Source organism: Oxyura jamaicensis, chromosome 12, assembly GCF_011077185.1.
Source record: "Oxyura jamaicensis isolate SHBP4307 breed ruddy duck chromosome 12, BPBGC_Ojam_1.0, whole genome shotgun sequence".
In the NCBI taxonomy this organism is placed as follows: Eukaryota; Metazoa; Chordata; class Aves; order Anseriformes; family Anatidae; genus Oxyura; species Oxyura jamaicensis.
In genome coordinates, this window is record NC_048904.1 from 1,964,296 (window position 1) to 1,990,887 (window position 26,592).

Here is a 26,592-nt window from a genome sequence, read left to right on the forward strand (position 1 = left end):
GCCCAGGCACAGCCCCTGCCCTTACTCCTGCACCCCAGGGCCGCCATGTCCCGTGCTGAGGAGCTGGGAGACTGGTGGGGAAGGGGTCCCCGACCCCTGTCCCCAGCGAGCAGAGCAGGGATGCCGCGGGGATACGGGTGTGCTCACCTAAGTAGGGCAGCCTTTGCCACGAGCAAAGCTTGTTTTGCTTTTTGCTCTGCACCTTAAGTCACTGAAGGCTTGTGTGTTGGTAAGAGGCAAAGCCACGCTTCTGGGATGAGGGACCACGCTGCCCTGCCCAAGTAATAAGCTGGAAAACAGCACAAGCACAGCTATTTAGTCTGCTGTGTTTGCAAGTGCCTGGGATACAAATGAGGCACAGCAGACTGTACTAATGAGATTGCCAGAAGCCAGTCTGGGGACATTTACTCCCAGACTGGTCACCCTGCCTGCCCCCAGCTGTGATCAATTCCCCAGTAACCTTCACCAGATTAATCTGGAACATACCTGACAGGAATCCAAACACCTCAGTCAGTTGAGGCAAAGAAAATATTCCTATTTCCTCCCCAGCCTAGCATTCATTTTCACTATGACAAATGGGTATCCAGGTCTCTTCACACATGGTACAATGGATTTGTGCCAGAATCTTTCCCAGGTACAAAAGTTCTCTGGGTTTCATAGCTGGAAGTTAGATTTTTATCAAGTTAGGTGTGATTTTATAGCAAGGCGTGTAGTTTAAGTGAGTGGGTGCAAATCCTCCATTTGCTTTAAGGTTAAGTGTCATTCACTGTGCATTGTTTGCTTGCTCTTAGAAAGCAACAGTGAGCAGCCCAAGCTGGATCCAGCTTCCAGTCTCTGATTACGCTCAGGTAAAGCAGGGAGTTTCTCTTTGCCTTTTTCCAGCAATATCTTTTGCTATCAGTAACTGCTAGTGGGCTCTTGAGTTCTGATAATAGCAAATAACAGACGTCATCTTTCAGGTCCTGACATCTTCCACAGTCAATTCCCCTGCCACTGCTTGCTCATCCTCACTGACTGGCTGTGCAGTACCTCAGCTGTGGCTCTCTGGCTCTGCATAGGCTGTTACCCAGTCACTTGGCGTACCAATTCACATTGAGTATGGGTTTAACATTCTGTCTTTGAGCAGGAGGAAGAGACACAAACTGTTTCCATGTAGTCTGTCCTGCCTCTTTTAGAATAACTGGAAACAACGCACCCTTTTGTTTGGCTTTTTTTTTTTTTCTTCTGCTATACCTGCAGCACACCTGATTGATGTTCTCCTCAAAACCTTCTTGTTTACCTCTGATGCATGTAACATTTTTAGCACAACATTAAACTTAAGTCATCCAACTGTTGTATTCTGTTTGTGGGAGGTCCTCCTTCACTAGTAGATGAAAGATGACCCGGTCAGCCCTCAGCAGAAGGGAACAAGACAGCAGGAAAGATGGGAGACCCCCTTCTGTGCATGAGAGCAAAGAGAGCCCAGCTCAGACGCTTAGCACTGAGCATATACCAGCTACACTCAAGCATTTTCACCTTGGTGTTTCCCACTACAGCTGTCCCTGGCTAAATAATTAGCTAATTATTATGCCTTTCTTAGGCTAGTCTTTTGTCTTTGGCTCTTAAAATTCTCACCTAAGGAAATACTCCTTCTCCTATTGATTCTGAGCTACTTCTGTGCATGTACAGAGGTTATCTCTTATTTTGGTTTCTGGATTAAAATATGTTTCTGGGTTTGACTTCCTTCCAGCAGCATTCTTGTTACTGTCCTGTTGTAGAGTTTCTTTTTCTCAGAAGGGATTGCTTTTGACTGCTTGGTCACTTGAAACTGTGCATCCATTGGGTGACAAACCAACCTAGATGATTCTGTGATTGCTGGTAATAATGGGAGGCTTCTAGGGACATTCCCATAAAGTAGTGTGTCTAATGATTATGCAAGGTGTGGTTGTGTTAATCATTTGTCAAATTAAGCTAACAGTTTCACTCTGATGCCAATGGTGCTAGAGGAAGGGGTGTGCAGAGCAGGTTATGTACCCTCTGCTCTCCTTTTCACATTGATGTTTCTGGAGAGACTGGAACGCAGACAAATTTTGAGAGTTGTTTTATTATTGTTATTATTATTTATGGTTTTGGATTCCAGAGCCTGAGATGTTGAAGAGAGAGGAAGGTTAGAGAGCAGAGAGCTTAGGGAAGTCTGAGCCAAGTGGCTGTAGGCAGCCCCAGCTGCCTTTGGAAGGCATGTTGGGCTCCTAGCACAGCCACTGGCTACGCTGTCAGATTTTCATGAGAAAACTAGTCAAGCCTTATTTCATAAGCTTAACTGTAGCGTTGAGGAAATAGGATGTGCTGCTTGTTCATATGTTACATCATGTAGAATAGTAGTGACATAGCTGTTACCTGTGTCACAGTCTCTAGGGAGCAATCCTCTTTGGTCAGGAAAAGACTGAAACCCTTGTTAGAAATGTGAGAGAAACGGTAAACTGAACAGAACTCATTTTAAAAATGAAAAAGAATTCATTTTAAAATTGAAACATGGCATGGATTCTTTATACTTGTCACAAATTTCATGTTAAGCATAATTCTCAGAAGATTGATACAGTTAGCAGGAGAAAATCAAAGACTGGGACTGCAAAGTGAAAGGTTTCCAGGTTCGGTTAAATGTATTCAAACAAAACACCTGCTGGCACTTAGGCTTTCAAACACAATTACCAAAGTGTTAAAACTAGCTGTGTTCATGTCGTACATGTGAAATATATTCAAAATTTTGGTGAAATTGTTACTTTAGTGGAAAAAGAACTAATTGCATGTGATTTGGGAACAAGATTTGTGTGTGTGTTTAACCTGGCTGTATCATAATGATTTCTTTTATCATGTTTGCTTATTCACCAGGTTTAGCCTCTGATTGCAAATGGAGCATGCAAGAGATTAACAACCCTATGGATTTAATCTAAGGGTTTATGAAATGCTTCTCCCACACGTGCAAGCAAAGCAATCAGCTGCTGGCTGGAGCGTTCAGAGGCACGGGGCTTGGTGTGAGCTGCGCGTCTCCAGGTGGGTGCAGCGTTGCCGTCGTGCCCTGACTTGTGCCTCCTGCTCATCTCCTCCTTTCTGAGGGCAGCTAGATGAGACTTCTCATAGCTGAAGCAGAGGGTAATGTGTGCAAAACGCTGCTACTTCATGGTGTTTACAATCTAAACCTTTCAACCAAGCTGATGAGACTTTTTCTATTGATATGCATGGGAGCAGGATTAAATACCTGGGGAGTCTATGGGACCAGGTCTTCTAAACAAAAGAAAAGCCCTTTTCTCCAGAGCCTGCTGAGACAGAGACAGGCTGCATCATTAGTTTTCCACATCATTCAAGCACCTTGTCTCACCTACCCTGACATATTTAATTGCATGTAATGTTTAGCACTTAAAGCAGATAATATGCTGCACCTTCAAAGCACTGAGAGAATAGTACCTAATTAATTCTTTATTGTGCATTACATGTGTTTATTTTGCCCATATTTGGGAAATATCTTCGGAGAGTGTTAGGAGAAAAGGTGACTTACTCTTTGTTCACTGGGAAGATTGCTTCCAGGAGGCGTTTGTAGACACAAGACACGTGCTGAGGAGCTCTTAAACTTAACGTTAATTGGGTACAGCTTGCACACAGATCTGTCACAGAGACACATTGCAAGAGAAATGTAGAAATACTCTCTTAAGTCAGTGCAGGAGGGGCCCAGTGATGGTACATATTCATAGTAATTACTTATTTAGTCATCACATTTCTGATGGATTAAGACATTCCCGTGATACCTCTTGCTCTAGCCTGACTTTCAAAGGGTTGGTTAAATTAGCCCCTCCTATTTGCGCAAATGCTACTTATTTTCTTTATTTCAAGTTTGCTTAAACAATTGTGGGACAGCGAAGTACTAGTAATTGAGGGAGCACTGTGTTTCAATATCAGCTGCATTTTGCAGGGTACAGCCGATCTACGAATACCTTTCTGTTTTTAAACTGTGAACACTTTTGAGAGGCAGAGAGAAAAGAAAAGCAACAAGTAATAAGTACAACCCACTGCCCTAATCCTCTAGCCTATCACTAGACTTTCACTGATCTAATAACACTCTGATGCTGGGAGGTGGATGTGAGAAAGCACCTGCCCTACTTTGCCTGGGCTGACAGGAGGTCTGAAGTTCAGCCATGAAAGTTTTCACGGAATCATGGGAGAGTGGATCACATTGTACCTTGCTGAGACTTTTAGGAGATTTTTCTTATTCTGTACCCTTCTACAAAATTATTTACCACAATTACTAATTCATGGTACTAACAAACATCTCAAACAGAAGTAAAACTTCTGCTAAAGCCTCTTGAAATTTAAGGATTAGGGGTAGTTTTATTTAGTGGTGATCTAGAAACAGGAGTTTCTTGTTTGGTACAATACCTTCAGCATCTCAATCATAGTGAGAGCCAAAGAGGGCACTGTGCTGACCTCTGTGACTTTTTTTTTCCTCATTCTATTTCCTTAAACTTCTATGTCTAGTCAAAATCATGTTTTCTTCAAACTCATTACAACCTTTCTAATATGTATTGTTGAAAGTGGATCAATGTGTGCTAGTTGTTTCTTAATAGTAAAATTTCATCATTTACATAAAAAATCTCCAACTTCTAATTGCTACTAAGATATTGGTGATAGAGGCTGAAGATGCAGGTGAAATCTGTGCATATTCCAGAGCCTATTGACAGATTCCAGAGGAATGTTTGCTTCCTCTATTTTATTGACTCTCATAATTGGTAATAAAGGACTACCGTGTAGATTCTCGAGTCTCACAATTCTTATTCTTTTGGCCAGGTGTCATGGAGATGTTAAGCAGCTGTTGCGTACCTTTGCTGGCAAGCTGAATGCTTACAGACCTTGAACTGAATGAGTACCACATCTTGCTACAGCTGGTCCAGAGCTGTGTGAGCAGCTATTGAGCCACCAGCAGTCCAGTTACGTCACGGTGAGTGTTGCAGATGTGTGTTGCAGGTATACAAACAAGCTCTCTAATATTTTGTGCAGCTCTGAAGGTGGCTGTGCCTTGCAAATACAGCTCCCATTTTGGCAGAGGCCAAGTGCTCCAAGCTTTTTTAACTTCCAAGAAATATTTTTTTTTTTCTGCCTAGTAGTGATCAACATTTTGACATCCAACATCCTGTGTGACCAGAGGTTAGGGGAAGGAGACACCAGCCCTACAGCCCTGCCAAACCCCTTTGCAGCAGTTATTGTCGCTGGCTGCTCTGTGCCCCCAGGCGGTGTTTTGTGCCGAAGCATTTGTGCAGAAAGGCTGCCATCGTGTGGCCTTGTCCCGGTCCGTGGGGACGGTGTGCAAGAGGCCCTTGCCAGCAGCCTTGGTCACACCATACCCTCCTTATCTGTCTCCAGGGAGGTTTTTCATTTTCCTCGTCTCTGCTGATGCCCAGCCTGCCACAGGGACTGAGGCTGCAGCACGCTGGAACAAGCCCTTGCCAGCCAAGCTGCATTTTTTTGTTGCCATGTTATAAAATGAGAAGCTCTGGCTTTTTTTTGTACATGGTGGTAATAAAGCAGAACTGAAAGCCAGTTTCAGACTAATGACCAGCAAAGCAAAAATGTCATTTTGCAGCTTCGACTTTCTGTAGAAATGTGTTGTTTCTTGTCACAGAAGTTAAGCACCTTAAATGCTAGCCTCTCCTAAAGCCCAGAGACAGGAAAGTGATAACACTAACACTAACATCACTGTCCCTCCAAAAGCACAGCCCTCCGGGCTGCAAACCCTGGCTGACCAAGGCAGTTGCTATTATGTTTGAGTTTCTGTTTCTCTTATAGTTGAAACATGTCTGAAATGTAAACTGAGACTGGTCTGGGAAGGAAGGAAAATGGACCTGGTTCTGTTGCTGGCAAAATGAGCTATTTCTTTTCCAGACCTCTATCTAAAAAACAAAGACAACCCGTGGCTTTGTGCTTGGGGTTTGGTTAGGGCTCTGAATCAGGAGCTGTGGTAGTACTTGCTTTGTGGTCGTACAGGAGAAGAGTAACTGCTGTAGTGAAGCAGATTCATGGACTGTTTCACTTCTTTCTTTTCCCTGACAGTGGACAAATTAAATAATGTTCAACGGCATACGTGGCACTCAAAGACATCCAGTATGTAATCGTCATTCCTCCAGGGGCATGGGCACTGAGACTTAATGATCCACACCTTAAGAGCTTCTCCTAGCTGATCGATCAGATGCTAATATGCTGCAGGATGAATGCTAATAATGTAGGCTGGAGAGAGGAGGAGAGCTGAGTTATTCCAATCCAGTTCCTGCAGTCATCACTAAATATAGAGCTGGTACTGATGAAGCACCTCTGGGTTGGTTATGAAATGTCTGGCATGCTCTGGTGTGGGATATTTAAAAATCTTTTCCTATTATATTAATAGATGCTAAAGCTCAGCTACAACAAACAAAAGAAGGGAGCTCAGTAAACCTGAAACATGCTCCAGCGCACTGCCAGCGGCAAGGCAGTAGCCAGCTGCCTCACTGTGTATCAGCTGAGCCTGGATCTTGAGGCTTGCCGCTGACAAATCACCTGTTCTCATAATGCTCTCTTTCTACTTTTCAAGGGGGAAAATGTAGTAGGCCAGATTTGGCAGCTGTAGTCTCAGGGACATCCCATAATTACAGAAGTGCTGTTCCACGTGCCTAATGAAGCAGTGGAGGCTGTTGGTGTGTTTGAGCCCTGAAGAGCACTTTCAGTGCATGCCTTTCTTTATTTCCTTTAATTTGCAATCTCAATTATTTTTTCTCAAATTAATGTGAGCATCACAGTGAGGATTAGATATTCATATCGCAGAGGAATAGAGACCAAGAGATGATTATACAGTGCCCAGGATTCATGTAATCTGACGTTAAACACTCCCGAGGCAGGTTCCTACATTCAGAATGGTTGTTTCACCCCTCCTTTGTGCTCAGTGAGGCCTTCTAGGGTGCAAACCTTACAACTGTTTCATATGCCTGTCTTAGGGCAAGAGCACTGCCTCGTGGAGGAGCCTGCCCACGGTCATGCAGGCCCTGCAGGCATGGAGCTCAGATGCCTGGAGTTAGGGAACTTGCAATGAGTCTATGACAAATGTGGGGGAAAAAGGCTAGAGCCCTGCTGGATCAGACCAAAAGTCTGTCTAACCTAGGGTCCCATGTCTGCAGGTATAGCCTAGGATGACATCCTGGAGCAAGGCAAGCGTGTGATGATTCCCATGTATGCTCTCCTGGGCCCTTAAGATCTACAGAACCAATTCCTTGAGCTAGAGGAGGTTCTGTATTTAATAGTTCCTGACAGAAAAACTCCTGGAGCAAAAGTCTTTTAGGTGCTTGTGAACAGAGACAGCAGTATCTTTGCAGTATATACATATCACACAGTAGAAATGGAATTTGAGGCTCACAGCGTGAAGCCAGAGGAGAGATACTTTAAGTCAGATCAAGTTTTGTGTTCATTTACATCACTTGGTGAGGTTGTTTCTATCTGTTCCAAGTAGCAGGTAAGCACTGAAGCTTGTCTGAATCCCTGAAGGGCCCAGATACGTTTTTAATTTAAATAGACACAGAGAAAGTCAGGTGCTAGTGAGGGCTGTCGATTTAACAATTGCGAAGATGGAGGCTTCTACACAGAGCACAGGCAACTTACAAAGTACCCCAAAGTTTCAGACAGCCTTGCTGCAGCACTCTGAAGGCAAGGCCCTCTTTTCACTTTGCAGCGTTTCCATCTTCAGAAAGGTCCTAATTCCTACCTGGGGGTACTGTTATCCTGGGGTGTCTCACCAGTGTCAAGGTGGTGGATTTCCATGTAAAAGTTTCCTGAGGTTTTCTTCAACTGCAGGGACAGCCTTGCTGAGAGGAGAACTGTCCAACACTGTTTAAAAATGCAGTGGGTGTTTGCCCCTACTCTCTTTGCCCTGGTGTTTGCAATGATTCTGTAACAAGGCAGGAGCTTTTAAGGAACAGTGCTATGAAGACAGAGCAGATGGTGCTAATTTCACCCAGGAATGAGACAGTCTTGCAGTGGTAAAATGTCTGCTGTTCTGTTTTATCCACTGGAAAATTTTAGGAGTCTAATTTTGCTCTCAGCTGACTGTATCTCATTCCCTGATGTAGATTTACTGGGACGTTGCAGAAGTTGGAGCCTTGCCTCCAGCACACACCAAGCCCTAGGGCAGGAGAGAAGCAGCACAAGTCCCAGTGAACAAATGCAGTGCAGTAAAGGAGCTGCAGTGCATTGCTCTAGGATTTGGGTTATTTCCTGAGAAATTAACAAGTCAAATCAAAAGACAGAAAGGAAATGGCATGGATGCTCTTGGGGCATTTGAGATGCAGTTCAGGACTCATTTCAGGAAAACTAAAGCAGAGTAAGATGAAGTATGAATTGGTAAGATAATTAAATGTAATTTATTTCTGGTTTTAAATCCTCAGAAAGACATCTGAGCCATTTTTTCTCTTTCCCTATTTCTAAATATATGCAAGGTAAGAATGAGTCACTGACTAAAAATAAAAACAAGCCTCTTATCTTTTTGTGTGCTTAAGTAGGAAGTGGGATGTGCTGCATTAATCAAGGCTTGATTGGAAGTCCTGTGTAGGTTGCATGTACTGAAAAGGAAGACCTGGTAAAGCATTCCTTTCTTGGGCAATTTTGCCTCTCTTGGGAGTTCTTCAGCAAGAAATACAATCCTTTGATAAGAATCTGTTACAGGGAATATCTCTGGGCTCTTACTTTGTAAATAAGTGAGAAGCATAGACACAAATTAAATTGTGATTTACTAAGGCTTCTTTGAGCCACTTTCTAACTTTGTGGGTCCCTTGTGCACCTTTTTAGGTGTAGAGGTCGCAAACTCCTTTCTGCACTTAGTGAAGAGACAGAAACAGAACAGCAACAAGGCTGTAACCTAACCTCAGGCAAATCACTGACTTCACTGGTGCCAGTGAAGAGCACACAAAAAAGCCTGAGACTGCTGGTGCTTCCAAGTGCTGCACACAGCTGTGTGTCCTTATGCAAATATATGAGATAATTTATTAAAAACAGGATGATATAGGAGCTGTAGAAAGCTATTTTTGCTTCAACAGATTTTTTTTTTCCAACTACTATAATGCAAATCTGTGTGCCTGAAATAGGGGCCCAAATAATCTGTCCCTTGTTCTATTTTTTTTTTAAATGTCTTTGAATTTCAGTGATTTTTTTTTTGTACATCGCTGCATTTTAGGGCAGTGATTTTAGGGCAAATTTGAATGGAGTCAGGAGAAACGTGGGCTTTAAGAGGGCTTAAGTGACACACTCATGGGGCTAGGGTTGGGTTCTGCACTGCCTCTGCAATTTCATATGAAAGGCAGAAATCAAAATCAGCATATGCAGGAGTTAAAAGCATACAGTCAGGCAAATGCAGTGCGGCTCCTGCAGTGGAGATCTGCAGCAGAGGAATGGCTTGTTCCTCACTTCTTATGCTTCAGGAGAAAGCTCCAAGATGCACAATGGTAAAGAGTAAAGGGCATTATGTGAGAAATGGATGAAGGGCCACAGTTAAAGAGTGCTCTTGGGTAGGTACTAGCCAATTCTGCTGAAACTGATTTTGTCAGATGGGTAACGTTGGGTGTCCCTGCTGGATGCTTCCTTGCTTACTTCTTGTAGATAAGATTTTCTGTCTTAAAATATCAAACCCTTGATATAAAACCAGCAAGTCTGTTAATAGTAATTTTTATTCATAAAATGGTAATTACTTGGCAATCAGTGTTTATGTATGCATGCTTCTGAACAGAACCTATATCCAGCTAGATGAAGTCACATGTGACATGATAATGACAGTATCTTTGGTGGGATGTAGTTAAATTACTGATGCTTTCCTTTGACCACGGTTCCTAGATTACTAACCTTGACAAAATTTAATTAGAACAACACAATAGCCAAAGACTAAGCTTGTCAAAGGGCACATGGGCATTATAAAGTGCTCTTCTGCTTTGTGAGTCACAGACCCTGTAAAACTTGCAAATAACCTTGCAAAAGAACAGCAACTTCTGTGCTTTCTGAATACCTAACTGAGCACAAGCTGGACACAGGGCTTGAGCTGCTTAATTCTGTGCCCCTGCATAACAGTATGTATGCTCTGTAATGAGTGCTGGATTAGTGCAGTCCTTCTACCATTTACTTTAGTCAGCCACAGGAGCATATGCATGTTGCTGTGTATTTTGTTGCCTGCACCTATGATTGGATGCTTGGGGCACAAATAGAAAGAACTGAATGGGAAAAAAAAGAAGTTATTTACTATTCTTATTTCTGTTACAGTAATACAAAGGCAATAACAAAGTAAACAACACTTTCACTATTAGTTGAATGTACTCAAAGTAAAGAAAGAAACAAGTACACTCTAGAATATTAGGGTGGTGGGTTTGTTTGTTTGTTTGTTTCACTTGCAGCTATTGCATTTGTCACAAATTAATTTTACTGCCCTAAACAGAGTGTCAGTGCAATTTAGGATGTTACAGACAAATAGGGCCCTCTGGCTGACAGGTATGACCAAGACTTTGACGTAGTAGACAAGACAAGGTATGACATCTTTCTTTTTTTTTCTGGCAGAATCAAAAAATGTGCTAGATATGTTAGCTTGTGTTTTTAAAACAACATCAATAAAGTCAAAATTTGCTGCAATTTTCTGTGCCTAGTTGAAAACTTAGAATTTGGTCCAGCCTATAAAGACTAATGCTGAAAAAACATTCATTTGAAACAATGGGAATTTTTGATGTGCATTTCACTGGGGCTAGGCTGTCTCCCTGGAAGGAGGGATGGGGGAATGTTTTGGTTATTTGTATTGCTTTTTCCTGTTTCTCCTCCTTCCTTCTTTTATTTCCAAGGTCCTCTAGCAAACAATCAAAATAAAAATGAGAAAAGCTTTAAATAATTTAGGATTTAAAGTAATGGTTTCCATGTGTGTATAATCAAATATATATATTAAACAGTATACAGCTGTGAAGGCCTGTGAAGGCAATGAGAACAGAAAGATAATTGTGCTCTGTTTCCTTTGACAGCAATGGGGCCCTGTCCCCAGGACCCACTGTTTGCTCCTGTCCCTGTTCTGCCCCCTTGCTTGGGCTGCTGCAGCACCCCGGGCTCACCCTGTGAATCAGACCAGGTGACTGACACATGTTAGTTACCCTCTTTCCCTTCTTTTTCCATGATTTATAGCCCAAGGCAGCTCCCTGATTCTGTTACGGACCAAAGCCCACAAAGCAGGGTGCAACTTGAAGTACAACTTGCAGTAGTACTGCTCTCCCCAAAGGCCCCCACAAGGGCAAGGTTAGGCGTCACATCAGACCTCCAGAGGTTGATGTCTTGCTGCTCTGCTATCCTTGTGACCCAGTGCACCTGGGGCTGGGTCAGAAAGCCAACTGTGCAGGTACTGGGTTTGGCTTCCTGCCATTTAACAGCCTTGGCTATGCAGAAAGAGCCTGGGGAGTGATAAGGGCACCATGAGGAAGGAGTGGACGGGGCAGCATCTATCTCCCCCTTCCCAAAGAGGTGATGGGATTAACTGTCCTATAAGACGTGATTTGCTCCGTGGTTACCCCAAGCTTCTGAAGATCCCACCCACCATGCTTCTGTCTCTGGTTTTATCTTTCACTCTTTTTCCTGTATCTTTCTTCCCTCTTGTGTTCCTGTATTTTGTTGAGTTAAACACAGTGCTCAAAGACTCTAAAATCTTCATGGCACTCACCTAAGACTGTGGCTTGCTGTGTACAGGGTATGGAGATACGGCACTTGGGTTATTGCCAATAATTTATTTGGATTAACAAATCTACAGTTGAGAACACAATAATGCTATTTGTGTTCGGCAGACTCTCAGAGAAACAGAGCATAAGAACAAAGGGTTTTAGTTAAGCCTTTAAGGGTTTTAGGACATACACTACACATCAAAGGAGACAATACTTAAGTGGCCCCACGGACATATGCCAAACACCCAGATTATCTGGTAACAAAAACTCTTAAGAGCATGGACCAGGGGATTTCCTGGGGAACTGGAGCAATTAGGAGGGGGAGATATGCATCACTGTTTCAAATGGAGCTGTTTTACTATGGAAATAACACTTCCCTGGCAATAGAAAAGCAACAATATCATTTTAATTTATGTCTTGGTGATTTGAGAATAGATTTTTTGTTGTTGTCTTTCCTGTTCACTGTGTTTACCGGAGAGTTATGGATCAGCAGTTCACATCTGGGACAGCTGTCCTGGGAGGGCTGCTCATAGGCTTGTGTACTGGGTCTGGCTGGGATGTTAACTTTCCCTGCAGCAGCCCACACAGTGCTGCGCTCTGCACTTGTAGCTAGGACAGCAGTGGTGTCACACCGGTGTTGTGTCTGCTGCTGAGCAGTGCTGGCACAGCATCAGGACTCTCTCTGACCCTCCTAGGGGGTGGGCAAAAAAGTGAGAAAGAAACATCCTCAGGGCAGCTGACCTAAACCAACCAAAGGGATATTCCATACCATATGATGTCACACTCAGCAATAAAAGGTGGAAAAAGGAAGAAGGGGGGGGGGGTGGGCTCTCGTTCCGAAAACATTTGTCCTCCTCCCGAACACCGGCTACATGCGTTGAGGCCCTGCTTCAAGGACGTGGTCAAGCATCGCTCATTTGTGGGAAGTAGAGAGTAATTTCTTTCCTCTGCACTTCCACATAGCCTTTACTTGTTTTGGTTAGTTATTCCCTTTCCCCCTCCCTCTTCCCCTTTCCCTTTTTTCCCTTTAGTTGAATTGTTTAATTAATAATAATATTTCCTTAATAATATATATATATATATTTTCTCTTTAATTAAATCATCCTTATCTCAACCCGTGAGTTGTTCTTTCCTTTACTTCTTCCCCTCCTCATCTGAGGAGGGGGAGTGAGAGAGCGGTTGTGGTGTTCGACTGCCTAGCACGGTAAAACCACCACAGCTTGTTCTCATGCTGCTCAGAACGGTTCTGTGGCTGGAAATCAGAAGCTGGTGCAGCGAGCACTGGTGAGCCCCGGCTTCGCTCGCCCACTGCCACCCATGCCAGAGCTGCGCTGACAGAGGTGGCAGAGACTGAGCAGGAGCGGATCAGCATCAGAGAGGGTTGAACAGAACAAAGTTAAAGGAGAAAGGTTACTGGGGAAGGATGCGATGTAGTTTTGTAGAGACATTTCTGGGATTTCCCTGCTGCCACATGGTACCTGCCAATGACTATTCCGGAGTGAGAAACACTGGTCCCCACCTCCTGAGCACAGCCTGCCCACACCAGGCTTATTGGACACAGGGATGTATTTTGTTGGTAGCTGGGATATACTGGGTTTTAAATGTTTGAAGTGATGTGTTTTTGCTAAGTAATCATAAAACAATTTTTCAATGTCTGGGCAAATGCTGCTGAGCAATGGGCAGGATGCTAGGTGAACACACTGCAGGGGCTTAAAGCTAGGCTTGTCTGTAACTGGAGGCTGAAGGCAAATAATGGAGAAATACACACTGTGCTGAAGTCCAGAGCTACTTGAACCACACTGACCAACTCTGCCGGGGAAAAAATCTAGTTTGGCTTTAGGGGGATTGCTTTCGATGTGATCAATTATCAGCAATTTGCTGTGTCAAATGCCTCCTGCTACTGACCAGGCAGAAATGGACTCCAAAAACGTGACATTACCCAGCTGCTCTTAATTTGAGCAAAAGCAAGCATAAAATTTTTGGGGAGCCTTTTTACTGTTCACATTGCTCAGCCATGCTTTCTTCGCTGATAGGGAAAATGGATTTGTTCAACTTTCACATGCAGGTTTTGTCGGGGGCTAGGCGACAGGAGCTCGTAGGGTTTAGCTGCTGACAGCCCTCTTGGTAACTGGCTCCTTGCATCAAGCTGCAGACTGCAGATAACATCATCTTTGGGCCTGTTCCTGCAGCTCTCTGCGGGGCGAGGTGCTCTCGTTGGGCTAAGAGGGGCCAGTTCGCGTTAGTCTGATCTGGCAGAAAGACAAACCTCATCCACAGAACTTTCATGGGAAAATCCAGCATTGTTCTCAGCCTGTTTTGCAACTGCTTTGACTTGAAAAGTTCTTTAAAATGAAGTACTATGAGGTCGTTGGATCTTTCCCACGCTCTCAGAGGGCAGGAGGGGAAAGAAATGGGCCATTCTGAGTCAAACCCTCCTAGCTGGCTTTGGCCAACAGCTGACTTGGTTAATGGCTTTTGCAGATGGTCTGCTTCTGCAGGATGCCCTGGTGCAGTACAGAGCTGCAGTGCCCAATAATGTCTCTGACTGGGGGGAAGGCAGGGTGAAACGCTTCTGAAAGAGAACTCTGAATGACAAAATAGAGGATAAAGGGCAAAGGGATAAAAACCACTTATTCTGATTTTCAAAAGAACTTGGAAAATTGCCTTACTGGAAGTAACTGAGGGACATAAAGTAGCCTAGTAAAAAGTAATTTCAGGTTATCTCTGGAGAGTCCTGCTGGGATGAACTAATTCAGTGTCTTGGTTAATACAGCAGGCGATGAACTGAGGCAGCTGAAAAGCCAGAGTATATTCATTCCAGCTAATTCTATTACAGAAATGGGAAAAAGAGGCCTAATCTCCAGCAGGACAGGAAGGGCAGCTGGGAAAACTCATCTGCCCCTATAAGCACCTCCAGAACTTATTTAGGAGATCCTAATGAAGCAGAGGAGCTCAGGACCAGAGAGAAAGCATCAGCAGCTTTGTACCATGTCTGCATGCTGGAGCAGAGGTCCTCTGACCATGAGCTGAGGATGCAGATACAAAAAGACATAAAACTGAAAGTAGTTCTAGGTTAGAGAAGGAAGGAAGAGAGAAACAGCCACGTTAACTGGGCACGCACTGGCAGGTGTCTTCCATCTGGTGAATGCTTCTTAGTGCAGGTTGCAAGGACAATAATGGTGTGTACATATTAGGAGCTTCCACATGAGCAGGCATATGGGAAAAGATCTGGGCCTTAGCCTATGTAGCCCCGTGAAAACTTTTATTTCCTTCTGCCAAGTGAAGACCACTGGAGATGGAGTGACAAAACAATTCATAGGTGTGTTTAGAAATATGTGCATGAGAGAGCAAGAAATAATACTAACTTTAGAAAATAGGTGGATGAATTTTGTTTTTCTTTATTCAGAATTGGAGGCAAGGTAAACAAACAGGGAGAAAATGTTTTTTACTTGTCAAGCGTATGTAAAACCACACAGAGCCAAAATGTATCTGTCTTGGGAAGCAACAGGCTAAATGATAATCTAACTGTTTTGTAAGGCATAAAATGATCACACCTCTGTGGATAATGAGACTGTTGTGTGTGCTCTCACATATGCATAAAAATACCGATGATATAAACCTTCCCATTTCATACCAAGGGAATAAGCAAGAAAGTATCTCCAATTTGCGTGGGCTATTCTTCATTTCCCACATTTTTGTAGGATACTTCGTGCTGTTGGATACGGCAGGCACAACTCTCAGCCACTGTGGTTTTGGCATGTCTGGGGACTAACGCTAGCGCAGTACCTGCTTGTGAGCTTCAGAGGAAGAACCTCTGCTTGCAAAACAAATTAACTGAGGGATATTATAAACTGAACAGATTCAATCCCACCTGGTCTGGGAAGCTTTTACCCATCATTCAGACAAGTTTCTGAATGCTCCTGAAACCTTCTCACCAGTATCAGTGTATCAGCAGGTGGCTGGAAACCCCCAAAGCCAGGTGCTAACTTCTATGGGGTGTAAGGGAGTGCTTTGGGCTGGCATTTGGCCTCTGATCCAGCCCTACCCTGCAGCTGTGCTAGTAACCTTGAGAAAGGACAAGCCTTAAACACTGAGATCAGGGTTTCCTAGGCCATCAGTTTCTTCCAGATGGTCATTAATCCTCAGAAAAATGTGTGCTGTGCCTCAGTTTTTAATGCCTAATTAACCCCATAATGGCAACACCTCTGCAATAGCTACAGGTTTTCTGTTTCCTCTCTCCCATCTAACTGTACAGAATACCTTGGTACTTCTCAGTCAAGCTTTCCAAGAGGCACAACAGCTTGTAACCTATCGGTTACATCCGAATAACAGCAGAAAAGATCCCTGTAGAATATAAATGTCAAATGAGACCTCATACAGCTGAAGGAAATGCGTTAGCTGTTAAAAAACCTGCTGCTCCCAGGATTGTATATGCATTCCAAATTGCTGTATACAATGTTTCCTTGGAAGCTGTAACACAGGGTAGGTGTGTCAGCTGTAGTACCTTCTCTTGCAAAATGTTCCTTCCCAGAATGTCCTTCAGCTGTTGGGCATTTGCACGTTGTGCCTTTCCAGGATTCCTGAGAGCTTTCTGTCTCACTCGGAGCAGCAATGAGCTTCTGTGATTAAATATTAATTTATTTTTTCTTCTCAAGCAGGGGGTGACTCAAGTCTTACCTCTCACATCTACGATGAGTGTTGAGAATTACTGAACCCTTCTGGCTGTGGCACCCAGGGTGACAACATTGGTGCTTCACATCTTATTTTCAGCCCTGTGGAGAGGGGAGATGTGAAGAGAGAAGGAGCTAGAGCAAAGAGGGAGATCTTAATCCCTCATTTTGGATGTCAAGGTTTAGCTGCCTCTGGGCAGAGTTTTAAGAGCATGGTAGCATGTCACTGTCCCTCCCACTGCTCTTGCAGGAGGAGGGTGAACATCCCCATGCATCTCTGCCAGGAAGGAGTTAAGCTTTTCGCCTGATGCCAGCTCCTCCAGGCCCTCTTGTTAAGCTTTTCTCTCTTAGGCAAGTCCTCTAGCAGCTCTTCGGCAATACCTACCCTGTTCCAGGTCTGCAAAACTGAGTCATCAGCCTCCCTTCCATGGCTGTTCATTGGAGTAGGAAGTGTTGTTTGCCTCCACAGATTATAAAAGAGAAGCATCATTTGTGTCTCTCCAAGCTACTTACTGTTTAGAGCGAATGTATTTAGAGGAGGGAGAGCTATCTTTGTGTCATTTATTCCTACAAATCATCTAAGCATAGTTAATTCTGGCCTGGATTTTGAAAGCTCATCCATGCTGGCCAAATTACACGTTCCTTCCAGAGCAGGCAAAAAGTCATGGTTGCAATCAATACCTAAAATCTTCCCCCTTTTTTAGGCCTATGCAGAAGACCTGACATATGCTTTGCTTTATTGCTGCCTCTATTTCATTATCTTCTAGCCCTCCTGAAGCCTCTGGGGGATTGCTGCTGAGCTGATGCTCCTTGCTTGTGTGGGCTGTCTGCACCAAACTGCTCCGGTCCTGCACACGCAGGGCCTGGGTGCTGCTGTGCTGTGAGAGGATGCGGGAGCTGTTAGGGTCATGCTTTAAAATGTCTAGTTCCTGATTTTTGCTTTTATAAATAGCTTTCAAATTGTAATAATCAACTGAAGATTTTGAGAGAAAGAATCTTTCTTTCAGAGATGTGCTAATATATGCAGTTCCTATTTCTCCTGTTGGTATCAGTACTGGGGTAAGCATGCTCGAATCACCCAGCGAGGTACTCCAGCCAGCCTAGGGACAATATGATCCCAAGTTGCCCTCTTGGAATTTCTTGGCATGTTTCAAAGGCAGAATAAGATGCTCCTAAACACTGTGCTGAAGCCTGCGGTAACTTGCAGGCCAATCTTTATATATATTAAAGAAATAAGGGTCAGAAATCCCCATGGAACACACTAACCCTTTGCTATCACTATTTGCCTTGGCTTTGCCTGTTTTTCTTTTGATCCCTAGATGGTACCAGCCCAGCAGTCTCAAACAATGGCACCTTTATTTTAGCTCGTAGGAGTCAGCCCTATGCACTGTGTCACCTGCCACCAGCTCCGGCCCACAGACATGGTCCTTCCCACTTGCTTGGGATGTTTTCCTGTTTATGGCATCACGTTTGCCCACTTGCTGGGGTCTGTAAAGGAAAGATCAGCATTTAAAATGGCAGCGTTCAAAATAAAGGGGGGTAGCAGCTCTTTTGACTTCAATTTTGAGCACTATGGATGTATCTGAAAATGGAGTGGAGGTGAAGTCTGAAGACCTCTCACTCACCAGAGCAATGTGAGCATCTGTGCTAATTTATCAGCTCATTCAGCTGGCTGTTCAGGAGGTTTTCTTGCAGATGATAGAGGTCACCTTGAGTCAACAGCCAGACTGACTCTGATGAAAGACTGCTTGGAAAGCAGAGGGTGGAGACGTTTGTTCACCTCAGGGGCTGGGATTTGGGTACTTGGTTTCCCTCAGGGACTGGGATTGGGTGTTTGGCTTTCAGTTTTGTGGGTGTTTTTTTTTTTTTTTTTTTTTTTTTTTTTTTTAATTTAGTTGGACAATCTGTGTATAGAAGCTTGAAACAGAAAGGGATTTCAAAAATATATATTGTACCTAGCTGTGAGGAATAAAATTTAACACTATTGCTTTGATCTGATAAAATATCCAACCTGTTCTTGCAATCTGCAGTAAGTGTGTTGATGCTGACAGGCTTTCTTTGGGATTTACTATGGTCATTTATATAAAAGAGATGGGAGAAGGGTATTTCCAAAGTGATACAACAGGTTTGGTTTGGTTTTTCCATTGCCCTCCTTTTTCTTCTTTCTCCACGGATTAAACTATGTATACAGAGAAGTGTAAAGGATTCTCAGTTCATTCTTACATAGCCTATAGATTGCTAATTTTCCTGGGTCTACTTGTTGATCTAAGCTTTGAATTTGCTTCAGTGGAAATAGTTTCCAAACATAATTCCATCTAGTTTAAGATAAAAACCTATTTAAACCTATCAGGTCTGCGTAGACCTCACCCTGGGATTCCTGGATGAAATATGCATGGAAAATTCCAAGGCATCGTATCTGATCAAATCGATCTGTTTTCAACTTGGATACTTGCCCAGCTAGATGCCTGAGAGCTTTTCTCCCAGATGAGCTCATCTGTACCGTACTAACGTAGAAGAATTTGATACCACCATCATTTTAAGGTTTTTCTTAAACAGTAAGAAGTCAAAGACAGCCTGAGGAGCAAGCCTTGGCACACAGTAGCATAGATCTGTCAGACTGTCCACTAGATGGAAGTGTTATCCGGTCCCTGTGTGGGCGATGTACAAATCATCTATTGCAACACAGGCAGAAACGTCCCACAGACAGGAGAGCCTACAAAAGTCCTTCTCAGAATGCCTTCCCCTCTGTCTGCTTCCAGCACTCTCAGGTCCCATTTGAGCAGAGCAGCACAGTAAGGGGACCAACACAGCATTTAAGGCACATGTTTGCCCATGCCATGCTAGAGTGCAATGTGGAATTTTTTGTGTTATGTCACAGGAACTGCACAGAGACTTAGTGCTGTGTGAACAGTGAGGCCAGGGAATGAAAACATTCAATGAAAATCCAGCAGAAAATGATATTTTGTTCAGCTTCTCCAGCAACTGTAATTGCCTGAAACCTAAGAGATACTTTTGTCTGTTTCTGCCTTGCCTGTCTGTCCTTTTTATCTGTTTCTGCGATGTTCTCCCTAATTATTTCTTTATTCCTTTCCTCTTTTTTCATCCTTTTTATTTTTTTTTTCAAAAGATCAAGTTCTGTATAAGCCCTGCGTTATGTTACCAATGCTCCCTTCCACGGATAGCAATCTACTGAGCCAGCAAACTCGTTCGCAGGGAGAAGTCCTCCTCAGACACGACAGGGAAGAACAGCACTGCTGCAGTGCTTGTAGCCACAGTGAGAAACTGAGAGCTCAAGGAGGAAGGACGTTAAGTGCATAAAGCACTGAACCACATAATTGTGCCTCATGCAGTGTCTTTGCAGCAGTTTTCTGGATTAGCAGCTAGAAGGTCCTTGGAGCAGGAGCATGCAAAGGGACTGACAAACATTACTGACTGCTACCTACGTGGTGCTTCGGCTTTTTCCTAGGCTTTAGCTTCACTGCCCCAACCACCTCTGGGTCCTGCGCAGTCGCTCCTTCAGCCATAACTGCCCTGTGCTCTCCTGGCGTATTCTTCGTTCCCACGGTTGAATTATTTTTTGGTTTTGATAATCCTTCCAGATTAGCTTGGATCTTTAAGCAATTGCTTTTACCTTTGTCTCCTTGTTAACATTCTCCACACCCTCTTTTTCCTGTGCTCTTGTCTCAGGTCCCATCATGTTTACCTTCAATTGGAAATGGCCTGGGGCTAGGGAGTGTGTGTAATTATGAAATGGATGATTAAATCGCATTACTCTGTAGAAATTACAGTTAATAGTGTTCTTAAGAAGCCAGGAGAATATGTATTGAATCATTGATGATATATGGAAAGGCAAGAATTCTTATATGACATTCTGTCTTTCAGAAATCAGTCTTGAAGCTTGGTTGTTGTCTAAACCCTTGATATGTCCTGTATAATCTTATGCTGCATTTATTCTAGGAATAAAAGCCTGTTTGTGGCATGTTGCCGCGTTGGATTTTTTACTACAGAACACCATGTACTGCTAAAACTGTGATTGAAACAGTAAATTTTAAGTGGCATGGATGGAAAATATGATAGGATCAAGAGCCATACCCACAGTCAATTGACATCATCATCAGTCTAAGGCAGCCTTATTATTTTTAAGCTACTATTTCTTTAGTTATCAGCAGGGCAGATGCAGTTGTCTGAGAGAGGAACATTAAGCAAAAATGTTAGCAACACACTTTGAAGTCTCACAGTGTACTGGGAAAAAAAGCTTGTCCTCATCACAGCTGGTAAGGATTAACAGCAGCAACTTTGCTGTAAAGTACCCTGCACCCACAAGCTTCTATATTTTCTTGGATTTTTTTAAAGAGCTAAATATTTGGAGGAATCATTTGGCACTTCAGCATATGATTAAACCTGTTTGTTGTGACACAAGGCCCACTTGCTTTCAACAGAGTAGGTGTGGAGGCATCTCTGTTCCAAAGCAGCTGTTGTTCACTGCTCAGGTCCTCCCACTTCCATGCTGCTTGCTGAGTCCCCATCTTTTCACCTGCATTTCCTCAGTGATGACAGGTCTTCTGAGGCAACTGCAGCTTCCCTGTCTGAGTGCACAACACCGGAATTTGTCCTCTTTGACTTTTGTTTTCCCATGTTACCAAACTTTGGATGACCCTGAAGCTTCACCTTTCCTGGCAGCTGGGGCTGACCATTCTCAGGGAGACAGAAACTGTGCTTGGTCTTTGTGTATCTAAATGGATACCATAACAAGGGCAAGGTAGTGGAAGAGTGGGGTTTAGCTAGAATAACGGTGTAATACAAAAAACTGGCAAAAAAAAAGAATGTTAACAACAAAAGGGCTTTCGGAACATGTGCAAGGTACTCAGTTACAAAGGGAAATAGATGAGAGCCCACCACCAGCTGTCACCTTTTGTAGATCTCCTAATTATTGCTCAAGTTACTGGGTCCCAATTTGCACCAAAAAAAAAATAATAACATTGTCTTCTCTCTTTCTTTTCTCCGTCTTTTTGGACTGTAACATCAGCATAATGAACGGAGAAGACAACGACAAGATTGGGAAATACCAGGTGAAGAGACTGTCATCCTCACTTTTCCCCCTGTACTGCCCAACTGAATCACTGAGGCTTTATTTTAAAATCTCAAGGTGTTTCGTGGCTGGGGTGATCCAGCAGGGAAGTATGCTGGGGTGTGTAAACCCTGCTTGCCCGACCACTCCTGCTGGTCCAGTGACAGGGCGACAGAAAACCTGCAAAAATGTTCTCTAAGATATTTATATAGCCTAGGTATGGTCACAAAGCAGGGGTCATGCGGTGAGGTGTTTGAAGTGGGAATATAAGGAATGTAAACATGCAGGAGAAAGAATTATGGCAGGAATTGAACTAAGAGCTTTGATGACAAAGCTGCTCGTGGTCAGCTGCTCGTGTTTAATCTCAGGGTGGGGTGGGGCCTTTCAAAAGTTTACAGGATGGTGCTTACAGAAGAGAAAGGGAAGGCAAGCAGCACGAGTGAATGGCAGAAAACTGAACCGTCCAGAAATTCAACCCCAGAAGTAAAGTTGCAGGATCACAGCCTCACTGTGAACATAATATATCTGCCAGGAGTGGAGGGGAGGAAAGGGCAACCTCAGCATCTGTTTCTCAAAACACTCTGGTTCCACTCAGTTTACAGAGACTGTAAATAATTTAGTAGAGTAATAATTTAGCAATAATTCAGGCTCTTGAAGCTGGGGAGAGAAGAGGCCAAGGTACAAAGTCTCATTAAGATTTCTCCAACGGTATCTCACAAATCTCAGTTTTCTAATTGACTTTCTTATTTCTAATTTCTGTTCTCATTGGGAAATCACATTTTAACTAAAGCCTGCTGCAAAGCCAGGAGGAAAAGCTGTGGAAAATAATCTTTCTTTCAGTGTTTATTTTATCAATATCTGGGGAAATGGGGAAGTTTCAGTTCTGTCCGAGCTGAATCACTGTTGTAGAGAAATCTGTAATGGTGACATGCAGACATAGGCATCTACAGCTAGCTCGTATATTCTAGGGAGCTTGGAGTTGTCAATGTATTTTTGCTTGTTTACAGTGGCAATGAAACAGACAGACTCTTTACCCTACCGATGTTTTATCTGCATGGAGAATAAGGCAACACGGGAAATGTTAGGACTATGTAATAAGTACAGTTTAAGTTCCCGTTTTCATTTTATTGTAATAATGCATATAAAACGTGTGGGGTTTGTATTTTTAATCAAATTGTCTGTTAAATGACTCCTTCTACCGCACCTGCCAGTATTTCCTTCTGAGCAACATTGGTTTCAAGGCCGAAGATGTTCATGATTCAGCCTCAGCTCTTTTTCTAAAGGGAATACATGCCAGTGTCTGTCCTTGCACGTTGGTCATTATCTTGTAAGACAGCACAAGAATTCAAGGTACCCAGTTAGAGTTCCTGTATATGCTAGTTTGTTAGAAAATGTATATGAATCTTCTAAAAGTAGTAATCTTCCTGGCTTTGCCTTACAAAGGCTGTGGTGGGGAATCCAGTCTCCAGTTTCTTTCCTGCATTTCCACTTGTGTGTTTACTTCTCGTTTGCTTTGCTTCTGCTGTAGTGTCAGGACAACATCCACCCTCGTGTGAGTAGTTCACTTAGGGGATATCATGGCTCCTGCTGGAAAGAGGTTGTGGAGAACGAGATATGGAAATAGTATGTTCCTTGCTTTATCTACCCTGATACTATTTACACCGGCTGCATGGCATTTTCAAGGAAGACTCTGCAGAAGCAAAAGAGAAGGCAAACAACCATTAATATGAGGCTGCACCTGGGAAGGGCCTGCGGGATTAATGCCTGAGCTATTCATGCTGGCCAACCCCCAGCTAAGTTACCACAGCTTTTATTCCCCAGACCTGAGGAAGAGATATGAAAAATACTAATAGGATATCAAGGAAAACAGAACAAGAGAGGAGGACAGGAGAGGAGATGAGAGGAGAGGAGAGGAGAGGAGAGGAGAGGAGAGGAGAGGAGAGGAGAAAAAAGAAAAGAAAAGAAGAAAAGAAAAGAAAAGAAAAGAAAAGAAAAGAAAAGAAAAGAAAAAAGAAAAGAGAAAAGAAAAGATCTAACAAAACAACAACAAAAAACTAACAACTTGATAATAGGAGAGCAGGAAAACTTCAGGAAGAGCCCCTGTCTTTTCCTTGTTCAGGTAGAAGCAAAGCCAACGAAGGCGCACTGAAAGCTCAGGGCTCTGCAGAGTGTCTCTGAGGCTTTGGGAAGGAAGGAACAATAGGAGAGAGCCAGGCTCAGAAAAATGCTTTTCCTCTGTTTGCTCTTTTCTGTTAGGTCAATAGGCAGTGGAATTGGCTGGCAGGGGGTGCTGAAGTGAAGTTAGTTGCGAGCCTCCAGCCTGGGGTGCCTTGGTTAATGGGCAGAGCTCGGCTGCTGTGTGTGGCTGCAGGATTCCCTTACCTCAGGGGCCAGGCCGGGGGGGACGGGGGCTGGCAGCTCTCAGCATGGTGCAAGTTGAAGAAATGAAACATGCTGTCTGAGGGTGCCTTTACCAGGGGGCAGGTGCTCTGCAGTCATGGTAGAGCAGTGAGTAGAGGGGCCATTGCACGCTAGCAATGCTGCCTGAAGTGGGCAAGGCAGCAAAGTGGGAGATATTCCCCCGAGAGGCATGGGGTGCTTGGACTGAACTATGGGAGATCTGATCTTGTGGTGAGAGCAATCCTGCTTCCAGCGGGATGCTGGACCCAGTCCCTGCAGCTGTGCCCTTCCACCCTGTTCTGCCCTGCCCCGGGGCTGGGTGCAGACCCGTATGGCTGTTCAGACATCTCTGTATATGGCCAGCATTAGTTAGAGAGGAATAGGAGGAATATCTTTCTTCCAGGGCAGAGCATCTGCATTTGGCTACATGCCAAGATCAGTGAGAAGCTGTAAAACTGATGCATTGTCTGGGGAATTGGAGCAGCAGTTAGCCTCTGTGGGCAATGCCTGTGCTGGCCACTTTCTTCTTTCTTTGGTACTTATGGAAGAGAAGGAAATATATTTAGTTCCTGCTGCTGCAATCCATTAGCTGCCTTCCATTTAACAGCAGGTGCTATTTTCCTCGGGGGAAAGAGATGCAATAAACATGCTTCGAATAATGAAAACTCTCTGCCCCATTAATGGCTTTTTGAGTTATGCCTTTAGGGAGAGATTTTCAAAGGTACTGCGTGAGGCCTGCTTTCTCTCTCTCCTTTAGAAATCTTTCTTTCTTACTGTACAGACACTAGGAGTCTCTGGTCACAATGCACAAATCGTGACAGAGCTGTGGCTTTGGCCAGCTTTCCCCTGAGATGACGAGGCTGCAATGTCCAAACAAGTGCGTTGCTGGTGGACACCACCTTGAGTTACTCCTTGCTTGTTTACACCAGACCAAACACACAGTGGATGCAAAACCTTTCCCATGGGGAGCATGCCATTCTCCATTCTGTGCAGGTATTTTTTCTTCTCCAGGGGACAGACAGCCATCCAACTGCTCCAGACGATAGAGGACGTAATAGGTGAGGGATTCAATAAAATACATTTTTATTCTTGTCTCTGAAACAAGGAAAAGTATCGGAGTGAATATAATAGGAAATTGTGATTTTTGGACCTCCTCCTAGCTGCGTGAGTTGTGACTACCTGCCAGAGTTTCAAGGCGTATTCTACATACCTGGTACATTATGGGTGCATGTCTCTATATTTGCTGGATTTACTCTAGATTGGTGGCTCCCACTGACTCTAGCACTACTGGACATGCAGAGCTAGGGTAGAAATTCAAAACACAAAGCAACTGGAATACAGAGCTGTTCCCAGAAATGCATATCTCCTTCTATGTGAACGATGTTGGACTTGGTGGTTGTTACATGGCTACCATGTAGATATCAAGCTATGTAGATAGTAGTAATCTATACCAAATATTCAAATAATCATTATCTAGCTTTGTGAACCTTATCTGAAGACTGTTACACAAATGCAAAGCATACCTTTCAGCAGATTATTTGTTTTCAGTGCTTTTTTACCTGCAGTTTATATTTCATGGGTCTGACTCACCTTTTCCACAATAGGCAAAATGTACTTACTGGCCTCTCAAAAACAAATTTCCTGTGTGGCAGGAGGGACTCGTTCATGCTCTTCAGGAAGAACAGCCCCTACAAATAGGTACCATATAAGAAAACAGAATGTACAGGATGTGCTCTGAAGAGCAGAGTCAGCACCCCCATCAATAAAAAGTCAGTCCAACAGTGACACTTCATTTGTCTGTGCTATGTAATAAAAGAATGTACACCAAGTTATACAATTCCTTTAGGCTAGTTTAGCTGTAAGTGGTATGCCATGATAAAGTCACGTTAACGTGCTTTTAGCTGGTTATGTTGCACAGGGAGAGAGTATCCCCTTCCTTACTGGACTAACAGTAGTTAAGGAGCAATTTAAAACACTTCTCCAGCCTTGCTGGCTCCCATCATGAAGCATGATCCTGCAGACACTTAGGTAAGGAATTTTACTCATACGAATAAGATCTTTGAAGTTATTCAAATGCATAACTGTTTGCAGAAATTGGCCTGTGGAGTTTGCTGGAGTTTGAGACAGATACTTCAAGTAAAACTCTACTTTCCTTGGTCTTAACTTGGACCTAATTTCTGACTTCTCCTTGTTCCTAAATAGAGGTTCAAAGTCCAGTTTGATAATTCTGGTTGGTTGATTTGTTTCCTATTTTTTATTTTTATTATTTTTTCCCTTACATTGAATTATACTGTAGAATATATTGCCATTTTAAAGATTTTACGTAACAGTACATCATCAGCTGGCCAAGCAAAACATTTGGATTACTCTTCTGCCCACAAGAACGTCTACATGAAGCAATGTGAAATTACTTGCACATCTGAAAGAGGTACTAGTTTAATTTTCAGTGCTAACAAGTACAGATGGGGCTTATGGATTTGAAAATGCCGCGAGTGGCACTGCACTGTGCCAGGGACCATGTAGCTTGGGGACAAAGAGATGCTTTCCTGGTGGCTGCAACCTGATCCCCTGTGCTTTGTGTGCAGCTGAGCAGGGGAAGATGGGAAAGCAAGGTGAGCTTGGGGAGACTGGAAAGAAACCAAAGCTGCAAGAGCAAAATATGCTGGTGATGAACACTGATAAAAAAAGCTAATGGCTGTGACGACTTAAAGACCACAATACAGCTAGTTTCACTGAGCTAACC

General features: G+C 43.5%; 1 long non-coding RNA gene across 3 annotated transcripts; it reads left to right on the top strand.

Annotated features, from left to right (window-relative positions):
* The first annotated feature begins 9 nt into the window (after nt 1–9).
* LOC118173139 lies at nt 10–16,481 on the top strand. 3 transcript variants are annotated; one of them, XR_004754031.1, is made up of 6 exons: nt 10–848; nt 1,580–1,670; nt 2,869–3,030; nt 4,816–4,992; nt 11,028–11,144; nt 16,370–16,481. It is a non-coding gene; the product is annotated as an uncharacterized LOC118173139 (long non-coding RNA). The 3 variants fall into 3 exon arrangements; XR_004754032.1 differs by having other exon boundaries at nt 10–1,670; nt 16,367–16,481; XR_004754030.1 differs by having other exon boundaries at nt 10–1,670.
* The last annotated feature ends 10,111 nt before the right edge of the window (nt 16,482–26,592 follow it).